Source organism: Bos grunniens, chromosome 20, assembly GCF_055505025.1.
Source record: "Bos grunniens cultivar Pamir isolate PY7600 chromosome 20, Bosgru_T2T1.0, whole genome shotgun sequence".
NCBI lineage: Eukaryota > Metazoa > Chordata > Mammalia > Artiodactyla > Bovidae > Bos > Bos grunniens.
In genome coordinates this window covers 26197319-26214808 of record NC_141184.1, presented here as the reverse complement: position 1 = coordinate 26214808, position 17490 = coordinate 26197319, and positions in this window count along the sequence as shown.

The window sequence follows — 17490 nt, the reverse complement described above, 5'->3', positions numbered from 1 at the left end:
TATTCATTGGAAGGACTGATGATAAAGCTGAAATTCTAATACTTTGGCCACCTGATGTGAAGAACTGACTCATTTGAAAAGACCCTGATGCTGGGAAAGACTGAAGGCAGGAGGATAAGGGGATGACAAAGGATGAGAAGGTTGGATGGCATCACCAACTCGATGGACATGAGTTTGAGTAAGCTCTAGGAGTTGGTGATGGACAGGGAGACCTGGCATGCTGCAGTCCATTGGGTTGCAAAGAGTCAGACATGACTGAGCGACTGAACTGAAATGAACTGAACTGAATCACATTTTACCATAAGCAATCAGTAGAAATCAAGTTGCTTCTTCAACACTTGCTTAGAAATATCCTCAATTATCCAAGTTCTTCCCTTGAAAGTTTTACCTTATACAAAAATCAAAACTCAGTACAACCAAGTTCTTTGCTGCTTATAACAAGAATTATGCTTGCTCCAGGTTCCAATAACATATTATTCATTTCTACCTAAAATCTCACCAGAATGGCCATATCTCTATCAACATTCTTTTCATAATTATTTCAGTCTCTACCCATTACCTAGTTTCAAAGCCATTTCTACATTTTTAGTTATTTGTTATAGCAGCATCCTACTTGTGGTACCAAGCCCTGTCTTAGCTCAGACTACTATAACAAGATGTCATATATAGTTATGTTTTAAATAACAAACATTTTTTTCTTACAGATATGGAAGTTGGAAGTCTGGGATTAAAAGGTGTCAGCACGGGTTCTTGATAAGGGTCTTCTTCCTGGCTTGCAGATAACCATCTCCTTACTGAGTCTTCACAAGACAGAGAGAACATGTAAGATCTCTGCTTACACAGCGTGAATCCCACTACAAGAATTCCACCTTCATGACTTACTCTAAACCTAATTACCTCCCAAAGGCCTACCTCCAAGTACCAGCCTTTTGGAGATTAGGGCATCAACATATGAATTTGGGGAGCACATAACATTATGTCCATAACATCTTCCTTCCATCTTTTTGCCATAATGGGATTCCATATCTCAATGTCATCCACCTCAACTTAGGAAACTTCAGGTCTTTCAATGAGGTTTTGTCCTATATTTGCTGTAGCACTTTCTTTATTAAGATATCAAGATATTTAAGACTGGTAGAAAGTGTTCCCTGGCTAATAAAAAGACTGAACAGGAATGTGTCAGGTTCTGTGTGTCAACGCTGTCTTTAGCACTAAGCTGTTGCAAAATAAATAAATAAATAAATCGGGAGATTTTAGGAACACATATACAGTATCCCTAAACACTTTAAACAGCATTTAAAAATAAAAGGAAAAAAAAAAAGAAAGATCCAAATGAATTTAGCTTTCTAATTATCAAACTAAAACTTATTAATCAAACTATATTCTATTTTACTTAATATATAAATAGAAATCTCACATTCATTTATTCAGTTGAGCTTATAGGTAATATTTTAATCTAACTTGTATTTTTAATTTAGAAATATGTCCATTAAAAAATAAATTCAAGATGAGCCCAAAACATACAAATAAACTTAAAATTTATAAGAATTTTAAGTGAAAGCATAATAAAATGGTATTGGCCAAGCTACTGAAATAAGGTAGCAAAAATACTTGGGCTTATTTCAGTCTTTTCTCATTTCTAGAAATTTAATCTATTCTAGTCACAGAGTGGCAATGGGAACCTCTCAATGGAAACAAAAGTGAAAGTGAAAGTTGCTCAGTCTTGTCCCACTCTTTGCGATCCCATGGACTATGGAATTCTCCAGGTCAGAATACGGGAGTGAATAGCCCTTCTCTTCTCCAGGACATCTTCCAGAGATTGAACCCAGGTCTCCCGCATTGCAGGCAGTTTCCTTACTATCTGAGCCACCATGAAAGCCCAAGAACACTGGAGTGGGTAGCCCTTCCCTTCTCCAGTGTATCTCTCCAACCCAGGAATTGAAGTGGAGTCTACTGCATTGCAGGTGGATTCTTTACCAGTTGAGCCACCAGGGAAAATAATTCAATTCTGATTTTGGACAGAAATGATTGCTTTTGAACCCTGACTCCAATTAGGCCAATAACAATTCATTTCCTATTCCTTGTGCACAATCTTTTATTGAGAAGTGTTGCATGTTAAAGAAGGGCTGCTGCTGCTGCTAAGTTGCGTCAGTCGTGTCTGACTATGTGCAGCCCCATAGACGGCAGCCCACCAGGCTCCCCCGTCCCTGGGATTCTCCAGGCAAGAACACTGGAATGGGTTGCCATGTCCTTCTCCAATACTTGAAAGTGAAAAGTAAAAGTGAAGTCACTCAGTCGTGTCCGACTCCTACCATGGACTGCAGCCTACCAGGCTCCTCCGTCCATGGGATTTGCCAGGCAAGAGTACTGGAGTGGGTTGTCATTGCCTTCTCCAAAGAAAGGCTAATGAAGCTTAATAAGAATATGTCCCAGGGAAATTTAGTAACAAGAGAAGACAAAGTTGGTTTTGTTTTGTTTTGTCATCAAGGAATTAGAGAATGACAAACTATAAAAATAGTAAGATAAATTAGATACACAATTAAGAAGAGAGACTAGGCCTGGTAGACGATGGCAGAGGAGTAGGTGGACATGGAGTCGTACATCTCTCTCCATGGATATATCAGGAATACACCTTCAGACACAGAAGTGCATGCAGAACACTGGCTGAAAGCTGACAGGAGTACCTGACCAGCATAAAAGAATACAAAGGCCCATGCAAAACTGGGAGGACAAAGGGACTAGGGGAAAAAATAGAAGTGTTAGTAGGACTGGACCTGCCCTCAGAAGATGGGAGAACTGAAGCAGGGGTCTGACCCCAACATCAGGGCAATTGTCTGAGTCAGGAGAAACATTTAAGGCTGCGAGTGCAACAGCTGGTCTGTGGCAGCCTAAACGGAATGAGAATCAGACAGTCCTTGCCACAGCCGTACATACCCTGGACAGAAATGTTGATCCCCTGGAAGGTGTAGCTTCTGGGAGCTGGAGTTTTGGGATTGTGGAGCAATCCCAGGGTGAGGGCTGCTGTTGACTACAGAGAGGCAGATCAAGGGGAGGAGATTGTGGTAGGAATTGCCTGTGGAGGAAAGCCAGGCAGCCATGGAAGCAAGGCCATACTTCTGAGTCACACGTAAGGGGTGGAGCCATCACCATAGCCTTTCTCTCCCACATGCCAAAACAGGCAGCTGAACAGTAGAAAGTCTGGCCCATCAAACGCCCGAGGCACTAAACTACAAAGTAGGACCCCACCCAGGGGGCTCCTTTAAGTGACTGATGCACAGATCTACAGAGTAGGACCCCAGCCAGGGGGCCCTTTTGTGTGTCTAATGCACAGAACAACAGAGAAGGACCCCAGGCAAGGGAGCTCTCTAAGTACCTGAACAGGTGGAGCTACGGAAAAAGACTGGCCAAAGAGGCCTTCTGATTGCCAGCTATGAGAGGCTTGAAAAAAGACTCTGATAGGGTCATAACTTCTGCAGTGAAGGCAGTCCATGTCCCTGCAAACTTGGAGCTGCCAGGATCCCTGCCAACCCAAGCAGCTGTGCCTCGTTCACACTTAACTCTCACTGGAGCGATGCTGCCACAGACAAAAGCAGTCTTGCATCTATGCATGCAGGGTCGCTTGAGGCGTGTCTCTTTGCATCGTGTAGACTGTGGCCTGCCAGGCTTCTCTGTCAGGGATTGGGGGTTCCCCAGGCAAGAATACTGGAGCGTATTAGCCAATACTGGTTGCCACACCCTTCCAGAGCACTATATTTCCTGTTGCCCTAGCTGCCAACTCCCCTGAGTAGCTGGTGCTGCTAGAACCCCTGCAACCCAAGCAGCTGCACCACCTCCACACCTGACCCTCACGGGGCAAACCCAAGTCCTCCAGGGAAGCCTCAGGAGCAAACTCCAGGGGACAATCCCCATGCAGAGGTGGAAATAAAACCACAATTGAAACCCAGGGCAGGGTGACTAAGAAAGAAGACCCAAAACCTTTCCACCACTTGTACAAGCATCAGATTAAATCCACACAATCAACTAGGCAGACTCTCTCTATGGAATATATAAAGGGTCACTGAGAACTCCCATGAAAGAAAACACACTAGTTCTGATAGCTGTGGACACTAGAGGCAAAATCACATAGGAGTAAGACCAGATTAGAATCTGAGCTGCCCCCACAACAGGTCCAGATATCAGTACAGTGTTGGGGGGCATCCTAGGGAGAGGAGGTGGACTGTGACTCCCAACGAGGGAAAGGACTCTGACAGTAGTGACTCAAGAAAAACATTTATTATTTTTATGTTTTGACTTGTTCTGTAGATTTTGTTAGATTTTTTTTTTCTTGTTTCCCCTCTCTGTGATTGTTGTTGATTTTATTGGCACTATGAAATCTAATTAAGCTTTTGAGCTTTTTATTCTTTTTTTTTTCTCAGTTATAATTTTTATTGGTGTTATAAACCCCTGCCTCTACATTGGGCTTTTGTGGTTCTGGGGAGTTTTCATTCTTTTTTTCTTTTCCCTTTTTTTAATTTTAATTTTTTAAATATATTATTATTTTTTTCTCAATTTATTCCTTTGTTTGCTTTTCCTACTGCTCTTTTCCCCTTTCAGTTAATCTTTAACATATATAAATCTTCTTTATCTGCCTCTATTTAACTTTGCATATCTATTCTTTCTTTCTTTTCTTTCTTTCCTTTCCTCTCAGCATATTTATTAGTTTTATTTTCATTGGTTTATTCCCCAATTGGCATTTTGCTTTAGTTTTGTTTTGCAGTTTGTGCTTTAATTACTTTTGTTCTGGTAGATATTATTTTTGGTTTCCTTTGTTTGCTGGGTCAATCTATTGCACTTTATTTTGGTTGGACTGTTCTGATTTTGCTTATGAGTGTATATGTATATGTGTGTATTCAGTCACACTTTTTATTGTTGTTATAAACCTCTGCTTCTTCGTTGGGCTTTTCCCATTCTGTGGAGTTTTCCTTTTTGTTTCCCCTTGTTTCTTTCTTCCTTTTTTTTTTCCTCTTCTTTATAATTTTAACTCTTAATTTTTTAAAACCTGTTATATTTTTTCTACATTTATTCCTTTGTTTGCCTTTTCTTTTCCCCTTGCAGTTAATCTTTAATGTATATAAAGCTTCTTTATTTATCTATATTTAACTGCATATCTATTCTTTCCTTTCCTCTCAACATATTTGTTAATTTTTTTTCATTTATTCCCTGCTTGGCACCTTGCTTTAGTTTTGTTTTCCAGTTTGTGCTTCAGTTAGTGTTTTTCTTAACTGGTAAATATTTTGGATGTTCTTTGTTCACTGGGCCAATCCATTGTACGTTTATTTTTGTTGTTGGACCATTTTGACTTTGCAGATGGCTGCATATGCATATGTGTATCTTCCATTATTTTAATTATTACTTGCCAGATTTTTAAATGACCACTTATCTGTGATTCATCTTTGGTTTCTCATTTTTGGATATTTGCTTTAATCTCACCTAATGCCATAACAAACCACTTGTGGAATCTTCATTCCTGACCAGAGATAAAGTCCTGAGCCTTTGGAGTGGGAGCACTGAGTCCAAGACCCTAGACTAACAGTAAACTAACCATAGGGATTATCAAATAGTGAGAATTCACACAAAGGAAACCATCCAGATACAAGACCCTGCATCACCCAACCCCAGTAATACCATGTGCAGGTGCTTATCTAAACAACAAACAAAACAAAAATATAAACCCAATCATCAGCAGACAGGATTACCACCTCACTCACCCTTGCCCATCAGAGTAAAAACAAACAACCAAAAACAATCAGCCAAACAAGAACTCAACACAAATTTCACCATATAGGAAGCTTACACAAACTACTGGAGCAACCTTAGAAAGGCAGAAACCAAAAGGAAGAAAGAATTCAACCTTGAAGCCTGGGAAAAGGAGTCCTCAAACACAATAAGTAAAAAAAAATAATAATAATGAAAAGGCAGAGAAGTACTACACAAATGAAGGAACAATCTAAAAACACAGAAGTCCAAATAAATGAAGAGGAAATAGGCAAACTACCTGACAAAGAATTCAGAATAATTTTAGTAAAATGATCAAAAACTTTGAAAAAAAAAAAAGGAAGAAAATGCAAGACTCAATTAAAAAAAAACCTTGAAGAATTAAAGAATAAACATATTGAGACAAACAACATGATTACTGAAATTAAAAATACTCTAGAAGGAATCAATAGCAGAATATCTGAAGCAGAAGAACAAATCAGTGAGCTGGAAGATAAAATGATGGAAATAACTTCTGAAGAGCAGAATAAAGTAAAAAGGATGAAAAGAAATGAGGATATTCCCAGAGACCTCTAGGACAATATAAAATGTACCAACATTCGAATTATAGGGGTCCCAGAAGAAGAGAAGAAGAAAGGGTATGAGAAAATTTTTGAAGAGATTACAGTTGAAAACTTCCCCAATATGTAAAAGGAAATAGTAAATTCTGTTCAAGAGACACAAAGATCATGTAGGAAACGAGTTGCCAGTCCAGGTTCGATGCACGATGCTGGATGCTTGGGGCTGGTGCACTGGGACGGCCCAGAGGGATGGTATGGGGAGGGAGGAGGGAGGAGGGTTCGGGATGGGGAACACATGTATACCTGTGGTGGATTCATTTTGATATTTGGCAAAACTAATACAATTATGTAAAGTTTAAAATTAAAATAAAATTAGAAAAAAAAAAGAGAGAGAGAGACACAAAGAATCCCATACAGGATAAACCCAAGGAGAAACATGCTAAGACACATACTAAGCCAACTAACAAAGACTAAACACAATGAAAAAATATTAAAAGCAGCAAGGGAGAAGCCATAAGAAACATACAAGGGAAACCCCATATGGTTAACAGCTGATCTTTCAGCAGAAACTCTGCAGGCCAGAAGGGAATGACAGGATATATTTAAAGTACTGAAAGGGAAACATCTACAACCAAGAGTACTGTACCTGGCAAGGATCTCATTCAAAACTGATGGAGAAATAAAAAGCTTTCAAACAAGGAAAAGTTAAGAGAATTCAGTACCACAAAACCAGCTTTACAACAAATGCTAAAGGGACATATATAATCAAGAAATACAAGAGAAGAAAAAAGATCTACAAAATCAATCCCAAACAATTAAGAAAATGGCAATAGGAACATATAAATCAATAATTACTGTAAATGTAAATGGATTAATGCTCCAACCAAAAGACACAGACTGACTGAATGGATACAAAAACAAGACCCATATATATGCTGTCTACAGGAAACCCACTTCAGACCTAAAGACACATATAGACTGAAAGTGAGAAGATGGAAAAATATATTCCAAGCAAATGGGAAGCAATAGACAGCTGGAGTGGCAATCCTCATATCAGACAAAATAGACCTTAAAATAAAGAAGATTATAAGAGATAGGGAAGAATACTACATAATAATCAAGGCATGGATCCAAGAGGAAGACATAATGATTATAAATATCTATGCACCTAACATAGGAGCACCTCAATACATAATACAAAGACTAACAGGCATAAAAGGAGAAATTGACAGTAATGCAATAATAGTAGGGGATTTTAACAGCCCACTCACACCAATGGACAGATCATCAAAACAGAAAATTAATAAGGAAAGACAAGTCTTAAATGATACATTAGATGAGATGGATCTCATCGATATCTTCAGGACATTCCATCCAAATGCAGAAGAATACACCTTCTTCTCAAGTGCACATGGAACATTCTCCAGGATAGACTGCATCTTGGATCACAAATCAAACTTCAGTAAATTTAGGAAAATTGAAGTCATATCAAGCATCTTCTCTGGCCACAATTCTATGAGACTAGATATCAATTACAAGAAAAAAAGAAAAACTGTAAGAAACACAAACACATGGAGATTAAACAACACATTTCTAAATAACCAACAGGTTACTCAAGAAATCAAAAGGGAAATAAAAAAAAATTCTAGAGACAAATGAAAACACAACAACTCAAAACCTATGAGATGCAGCAAAATCATTTCTAAGAGGGAAGTTTATAGCGATACAATCCTACCTCAAGAAAAAAGAAAAACATAAAATAGACTAACTAACTTTACACCTAAAACAACTGGAAAAAGAAGAAGAAAAAAAATAGTAGAAGTAAAGAAGTCATAAATATCTGAGCAGAAATAAATGAAAAAGAAATGAAAGAAACAATAGTAAAGATTAATGAAACTAAAACCTGGTTCTTTGAGAAGATAAAATCGATGAATCTTTAGCCAGACCCATCAAGAACAAAAGAGAGAAGAATCAAATCAACAAAATTAGACAAATCAACAAAATTAGAAATGAAAAAGAAGTTACAACAGACAATGCAGAAATACAAAAGATCATAAGAGACTATTATGAACAACAATATGGCAAGAGAATGGATAACCTGGAAGAAATATACAGATTCTTAGAAAAATTCAATCTTCCAAGACTGAGCCAGGAAGAAATAGAAATTATGAACAACCCAATTACAAGCACTGAAATTGAAGCTGTGATCAAAATCTCCCAAAAAATAAAAGCCCAGGACCAGATGGCTTCACAGGAGAATTCTATCAAACATTTAGAGACAAGCTAATGCCTATCCTTCTAAAATTCTTTCAGAAAATTACAGAGGAAGGAACACTTCCAAACTCATTCTATGAGGCCACCATTACCCAAAACCAAACAAAGACAACACAAAAAAAGAAAACTACAGGTCAATATCACTGATGAACATAGATGCAAAATCCTCAACAACATTTTACAAACAGAATTCAGCAACTCATCATAAAGCTCATACAACACGATCAAGTTGGATTTATTCCAGGAATGCAAGGATACTTCAATATACACACATCAAGCAATGTGATACACCATATTAACAAATGGAAAAATAAAAAATCATATGATAATCTCAATATATGCAGAAAAAGCCTTTGAAAAATCCAGCACCCATTTATGATTAAAACTCTTCCAATAAAAAAAAAGGCACAGAAGGAACCTACCTCAACATAGTAAAGGTCATATATGATAAGCCTACAGTAAGCATTATTCTCAATGGTGAAAAACTGAAAGCATTCTTGCTAAGATCAGGAACAAGACAGGCATTTCCACTTTCACCACTATTATTAAACATAGTTCTGGAAGTCCTAGCTACTGCAATCAGAGAAGAAAAAGAAATAAAAGGAATCCAGATTAGAAAAGAAGAAGTAAAGCTCTCACTATTTGCAGATGACATGATACTGCATACAGAAAACCCTAAAGATAGTATCAGAAAATTACTAGCGCTAATCAGTGAATTTAGCAAAGTTGCAGGATACAAAATCAATACACAGAAATCACTTGCATTTCTATATAATATCAATGAAAAATCAGAAAGAAAAATTAAGGAATCAATCCCATTCACCATTGCAGCAAAAAGAATTAAATATATAGGAATAAACTTATCTAAGTAGCCAACAGAACTGTACACAGAAAATTATAAGACATTGATGAAAGAAATCAAAGATGACATAAACAGATGGAGAGATATTCCATGTTCCTGGGTAGGAAGAATCAATATTGTGAAAATGACTATACTACCAAATACAACCTGCAGATTCAATACAATCCCTGTCAAATTACCAATTGCATTGTTCACATAACTAGAGCAAAAAATTTCACAATTCATATGAAAGTACAAAAGATCCCAAATAGACAAAGTAGTCTTAAGAAAGAACAATGGAGCTAGAGGAATCAACTTTCCTGACTTCAGATTATACTACAAAGCTACAGTTATCAAGACAGTATGTTACTAGCACAAAAACAGAAATATAGATCAATGGAAAAATATAGAAAGTCCAGAAATAAACCCATGCACCTATGGGTACCTTATTTTTGACAAAGGAGGCAAGAATATACAATGGGGCAAAGACAGCCTCTTTAATAAATGGTGCTTGGAAAACTGGACAGTTACATGTAAAGGAAGGAAATTAGAGCACTTCCTAACACCATACACAAAGATAAACTCAAAATGGATTAAAGACCTAAATCTAAGACCAGAATCTATAAAACTCTTAGAGGAAAACATAGGCAGAATACTTGATGACTTTGATTTATCAAAGCAAGATCCTCTATGATCCACCTCCTAGAGTAATAGAAAGAAAAACCAGAGTAAACAAGTGGGACCTGATTAAACTTAAAAGCTTTTGCACAGAAAAGGAAACTACAAGCAAAATGAAAAGACAACCCTCAGAATGGGAGAAAATAATAGCAAATGAAACAACTGACAAAGGATTAATTTCCAAAATATACAAGCAGCTCATACACTCAATGCCAGAAAAAGAAACAACCCAATAAAAAAGTGAGGAAAAGACCTAAACAGACATTTCTCCAAAGACATACATATGGCTAACAAACACAAGAAAAGATGCTCAACATTACTCACTATTATTAAATGCAAATCAAAACTACAATGAGATATCACCTCACACCAGTCAGAACGGCCATCATCAAAAAGTCTACAAACAATAAATGCTGAAGAGTATGTGGAGAAGTGGAACGCTCTTGCAATGTTGGTGGGAATGTAAATTGATACAGCCACTATGGAAGACGGTATGGAGATTTCTTTAAAAACTAGGAATAAAACCACCATATGACCCAGCAATCCCACTCCTAGGCATATTTGGTTTCCCTGAGGAAACCAAAATTTAAAAAGACACATGTATGCCATTGTTCATTGCAGCACTATTTACAATAGATAGAACACAGAAGCAATCTAGATGTTCATCGACAGATGAATGAATAAAGAAGTTGTGGTAAATATACACAATGGAATATTACTTGACCATAAAAAGGAACACTTTTGAGTCAGTTCTAATGAGGTAGATGAACCTAGAACCTATTATACAGAAAGAAATGAGTCAGAAAAAGAAAGATAAATATAGTGTTCTAAGGCACATATATGGAATCTAGAAAAATGTCACTGAAGAATTTATTTACAGGGCAGCAATGGAGCAACAGACATAGAGAATAGATGTATGGACATGGGGAGAGGGGAGGAGAGGGTGAGATGTATGGAAAGAGTAACATGGAAACTTACATTATCGTATATAAAATAGATAGCCAATGGGAATTTGCTGTGTGACTCAGGAAACTCAAACATGAGCTCTGTATCAATCCAGAGGGGTGGGATGGGGAGGGAGATGGGAGGAAGGTTCAAAAGGAAGGGGATATATGTACACCTATGGCTGATTCATGTTGAGGTTTGAGAGAAAACAGCAAAATTCTGTAAAGCAATTATCCTTCAATTAAAAGAAATAAATTAAAAAAAATAGAGAGGCTAGACAGGTGAAGGAATTCATTTTGGTAACCACACTTAGTACCATTTGCTCCTGGGTCCCAGTTACATAATAATGTCTGAATTTTATATGAGACTAGAGTTTCAATAAATCCTTACTCAGATAGCCCAGGAAGTCTTTTTCACTGGGTCATATGATTGAAAATCAAGATTCAACAGAGTATACTCATTATGGGCTTTCCTAATGGCAAGGAATATGGGCTAGCAGGAGAAAACACAGGCACAGATGAGCAGTGGGGACTAAGGGACTTTCAGGCACTGCTCCCAAAGATGCACTTATCCAGACTGTAACCATCATGATACGTGCAAGAGATATTAGTTTCAGAAGAGTTTAAGCAAAAGGCTTCAGCAATGTGTTTTTAATGTTTCACTGGTTACAAAGCCAAGCTAGGCTGTATAACCCTTTAAAGCAGACATAAGCCATCAATCTACACAGACCTAAATAATATAACATAACAGAGTCTGGGTGTTACCAGGGGAATATAAAACTTTAATAGTATGTTATAAATAATGACCTAGCCCATATCTTTCTTATTTGGCCAAAAGAAACTATCAGGCTTTCAAGCTTGCCTGGAGATAAGCACAGAGCTGTAATATAGTTTCATCTTATATACATTCTAACACAACTATTAACAAGAAAAAAAAAAAAATCAGTACTTATCCCAACTGCTGGGCATTCTATTTAATGCAAAATACCTAACCCAAATAAAAACAAGGTACAAAGCAAAATTCCTGAAAAACTTACACCCAAAGAGGATTGAGACATGGTAATTGAATGTAAAATCACTGTAGATGGTGATTGCAGCCATGAAATTAAAAGACGCTTACTCCTTGGAAGGAAAGTTATGACCAACCTAGACAGCATATTAAAAAGCAGAGATGTTACTTTGCCAACAAAGGTCCGTCTATTAAAGGCTATAGTTTTTCCAGTGGTCATGTATGGATGTGAGAGTTGGACTATAAAGAAAGCTGTGTGCCGATGAATTGATGCTTTTGAACTGTGGTGTTGGACAAGCCTCTTGAGAGTCCCTTGGACTGCAAGGAGATCCAATCAGTCCATCCTAAAGGAGATGGTCCTGGGTTTTCATTGCAAGGACTGTTGTTGAAGCTGAAACCCAGCTTTTCCAATGAGTTTTTGGAAAAAACTGAAACCCTGATGCTGGGAAAGATTGAGGGCAGGAGGAGAAAGGGGCGACAGAGGATGAGATGTTTGGATGGCATCATCGACTCAATGGACATAGGTTTGTGTGGACTCGGGGAGTTGGTGATGGATGGGAGGCCTGGCGTGCTGCAGTTCATGGGGTCGCAGAGAGTCGGACACGACTGAGAGACTAAACTGAACTGAATTGAACTAAATGTAATATGGTATCTTATATGGTATCACCATAGAACAGAAAAAAGACGTTAAGAAAATTAAAAATGCAAATGAAGTATAAATGAAGCTTTGTTAATAATAATGTATCACTATTTTTTCATTAGTTGTGACAAATATTTATACCCACCCAATATGTTGTTAACGATAGAAGAAATTGAGTGAGGAATATATGGGAACTCCATTATCTTTGCAATTTTTCTGTAAATCTAAAAATATTATACAATTAAAACTTTATTTTAGACACATATAAAAGCACAAACAGAGTAAATGGAATATTCAATGAATCAGTCAACATCCACTTGATGGAATGTTATGTAGCCACTTAACACTTCTGAAATATCTGAAATTTTCTTTGCAACAATTACCATGTTTTTATGTAACAGTATATAAAATATATTAAATTATGTATCTAAATAACCAATGTGCTTTATGTATGTATGTATGCATGTATGTAACACCAGAGCTTCTTTTACATTAATTGTCAAATGTATTTGGGAAGTCAGTTTTACTACTGTTGTAATACAGTGTTTTATAATTTTAGATATTTCTTTTCTAATACAATGACATTTTGATGAGAAATAAACACAAATTTTCATCTTAGCAAATTCAGTATCACTTATTTTTGGAAGTAACCTATTGTTTATATGTAATGAAGAATTTATTTGCTTCAAATTCTCTTTGGCAAAGGCATTCAGCACACATGACTGTCAATTCGGCCATCTAGCCAGTAAAATTGGGGAAACAGTCCTTTTAGGTCACTGCAGTTGCTTCCCTCATCTTTGGCAGCTTATCATTAACTATTATTAATATGATTGATATGTCTTTTAGCATAGTATAGAATTCAATAGTAATGGTGTATGATTACAGTCCTATCAGGAATTCTTAATGATTTCTGAATACCCATACATTTCATGAGCTTTCAGTGAATAAATACTACTTTTCTCTTTTTTTCATCACTTCCTCTTCCACCTTGAAATATATTCTGGCTTTACAACAGTTATCCTTCACCAGAGGCAGGTCTAAAACATTACCCAAGCACAGAGTTTTCCAAATCGAATATGTGAATGACCAGAGTCCAGAGGTTGGTAGGATAAATTATTTTCCTCCTTCTGTAGTCCCATTAATTTACATTCCTTGGCGAATTACTGTCTCTCTTCTATTCTATATACATTGGGAACATAAAACTCTATGAACATTTATTCTAAAAAGGAAAACCAATAAGGCTATGGCTATTTCTGTTTTGTTTTGTTTTGCATTACACTTACAGCTTTTTTAATGGAGCTTTTATTTCAAAGTGTATAACAGGATGAATAAGTGTGAATGGATTGGGCCACATCTCGGTTACATACCACTCTCGTGATCCAACACATTGTTCCAGGGATTATTGCAACATTAAAATTCAGATAGAAGGGTAATGAAAAAGATGCATTGGACACACACAGGCAATTATTATTATTAATTTTAAAGTTTTCTTTTTTTCATAGCAAGAGAGGATTCAGCTGTAATGCTCTTGAATGTGCATGAAAAAGAATGAAAAAAAGGTATTGAGTGATGCTGTTGTCAAGATAAAAATGGTGCCTTGTATATGTATTTGATTACATAGCTACATTTTCAAAAGTATTTTCTACATAAAATCTCATTGACTTCAATTAGAATTTGCAATCTAAGTACGCCATATGGCTTTGCTTAAAAGCAATGAGACTATTAAATTTAATTACTTTTATATGCCTCTCGCATGGTAAAGGTGCTTGTTAAAGGAGCAGCAGTATATGAGAATTATTTCTAGTAAAAATTGAAAACTAAGAAGATGGCTACCGTCTGGTGATTACTAATTGGCAGTCTATGCTGCAAGAAAAGTAATTTTCAGTAATACTAAAAAATAGCAGGCGGAAAACAATGTTACTTTGCTAATTTTATTGCTGGTGTATCTAGCAATGTTCGAATGTAATGTAAATTAACACTAGTGCTCGAAAACAAAGTACAGGTATCCCCCACTATCAGAAAGGAGAGCCTTCCTATGAAACCTTTCATAAGACAAAACTGGCCAAAAGTGAAGAAGCAATTACCTTAGGACATATGTTGCTAAGGAACACAAAAGCTAAGTTAAGAAAGCAGGATGGTCACAGACAGTTCAAAGCTATGATGTCTAGATGCTGAGTGTGGTTCAGGGGAAGGAGCTGGTAGTGTCTATTGTCACTGCTCAGGGTGCATGCTACCTCTATAATCTCTTTCTTCAAAGCAAACATTGAATTCAACGTCCACTTTTTGACTTTTTTCTTAAAAATTAAAGTTGTCATCAGATTTTTTTTTTCCATTAGGAAAAACAGGTACTAATGCAGATCTTTTCAAAAGCAAAATGGCATTGGGTATTCCCTGGCAGCCCAGTGGTTAGGACTTGGTGCTTGCACTGCAGGGAACATGGGTTCCATCCCTTGTCTGGGAGCTGAGATACTGTTTGCCATGTGGCATTGCCAAAAAAAAAAAAAAAAAAAAGCAGCATAACCAGAACTTTTTGAAAAGCAGGGAATATTTGCACCTCCTCTACTTATAGGTCTTGTTCTCTTTTCTCTCTTTCCCATAACGAATAAAGGCACATAGCTTTCTTCCAGGGGTTCTTCCAAGTCTCGGGACTGAACCCAAGTCTCTTGTGTCTGGCGCCACCTGGAAAACCCACATATATTGATGGAAATGCAGTTATTTCCTTCATCTTTTTCCATTATAGAAAATTTTACAAAGTCAAATTCCTAATAAAATCACATATGCAATGTAAAGAATTGAAATGATTGCTGTATAAATACATGTTGTTGGACCTTCAGCAGGCACTAAAAAGTCTGTGGCAAATCAGAAAGCAGACACCTTTTAGAAGTATATTTGTTATCTCCAGCTAATTTTTCCATATGATAATTGAATTTCACCCACTGTGCTAGATCTGTTGAATTTATTTCTTTTAAAAAGTTGGAGAATTAGAGAGAAAATAAAATCTTCAAATTTTAAAATACAGAAATAAACATTTTATGAGCAAAACAAGCATATCTGCAAGCTAAATATGCCTCATGGACTGTTTTTGTTTGTTTGTTTGTTTTTTGTTTTCTATTTTTTAGTATTCAGAGTATATTACCAAGCAAATTCCTAAGAAATTAAACTAAAACCCATTATTTCCCTACTTGTTCATGCAAGCAATAAAATCAGAAATCCTAAGCAGTGGAACTAGCCATTTTTCCTTTAAACAAAATATAAAATAAACCATTGAGAAAACACTATATTCAGACAATTTCTAAAAAGCAATATATAGTAATTTCCTTTATGTGCATGGAAAACTGTTTTTCGTTTTTTTTTCTTCTGATTCTGACTTCCTTTAAAATTCAGTGGTCATTCTTAGTTCAAAAACAGTTGAATAAACATGGATGGTTATCACACCCCTTGCCAGAATCTAATGAAATCATGTAAATATTTTTAAAAATCAGCACAGGGATTTCCTTGGTGGTACAGTGGTTGAGAATCTGCCTTCTGATGCAGATTCCACAGGTTCCATCCCTGGTAGGGGAACTAGGATCCTACATGCTGAGGGGCAACTAAGCCTATAAGGCAACCACTGAGCCCTTGCACTCTGGATCCCAGGTGCCACAAAGAAGATCCTGCACGCTGCTGATAAGACCCAATGCAACCAAATAAGTAAATATTTTTTTTTTTAATTCAGTACAAAGTCCGGTTTTGAAAAATCATTAAGCATGCATTCTAAGTACATGAACAGGTATTTCTTGAAATATAAAGCATATGATGATTACAGAAATAGCTAAATTCAATAAAAACAGAAACCTGCTATACTGAAAAAGCAAAAAAAAAAAAAAAAACCAGTTTCTCTTTCCCCTCTCTACTCACAGTCTAACCTCAAAAAAACAAAAAGAAAAACAAAAGAATGAGTCTTTCCATCATCACAGAATACTTAAAAATTAGAGGCAAGGAATCAGAATTTTTTGTTATTTTTATTTCTTCTGTTTATTTTGTTTTCTTATTGTTATTTATTTTTAGAAGTGGTCCTGATGTTCCTGACAGGGTAAATGTTTAAAGGTTGTGAAACAGTCATCCCTAAAACTATATGTACAGCAATCTAAATTAGAGAAATAATGTGTCTGAAAACACCCAGGGTAGATTTTGAGACCTAGCAAAAACCCTGGATACCGTGCCCATAGCAAATGGCTTTTTCTGCATTCCCTTAAAAGCAGCCTATGATGTACACCACCAACACACTATTAGCAGAGCTCCTTTAATTATTGCCAGAGGAGCAAAAGGTATTACTTATCCTAAAGAAATGCTGCTGCTGCTGTTAAGTCGCTTCAGTCATGTCTGACTCTGTGCGACCCCATAGACCGCAGCCCACAAGGCTCCCCCATCCCTGGGATTCTCCAGGCAAGAATACTGGAGTGGGTTGCCATTTCCTTCTCCAGTGCATGAAAGTGAAAAGTGAAAGTGAAGTTGCTCAGTTGTGTCCGACTCTTTGCAACCCCATGGACTGCAGCCTACCAGGCTCCTCCGTCCATGGGATTTTCCTGGCAAGAGTACTGGAGTGGGGTGCCATTGCCTTCTCTGATCCTAAAGAAATAAATGCAAGCAAAGTATATGTCTCAGAAGAAGCCCATATTTGTAAATATTAGCAGACAATTATAGATAAAATTCAAGTTTCCCAGGTGGCACTAGTAGTAAAGAACCCACCTGCCAATGCAGGAGACAAAAGAGACCTAAGTTCAATCCCTAGATAAGGAGGATTCCCTGGA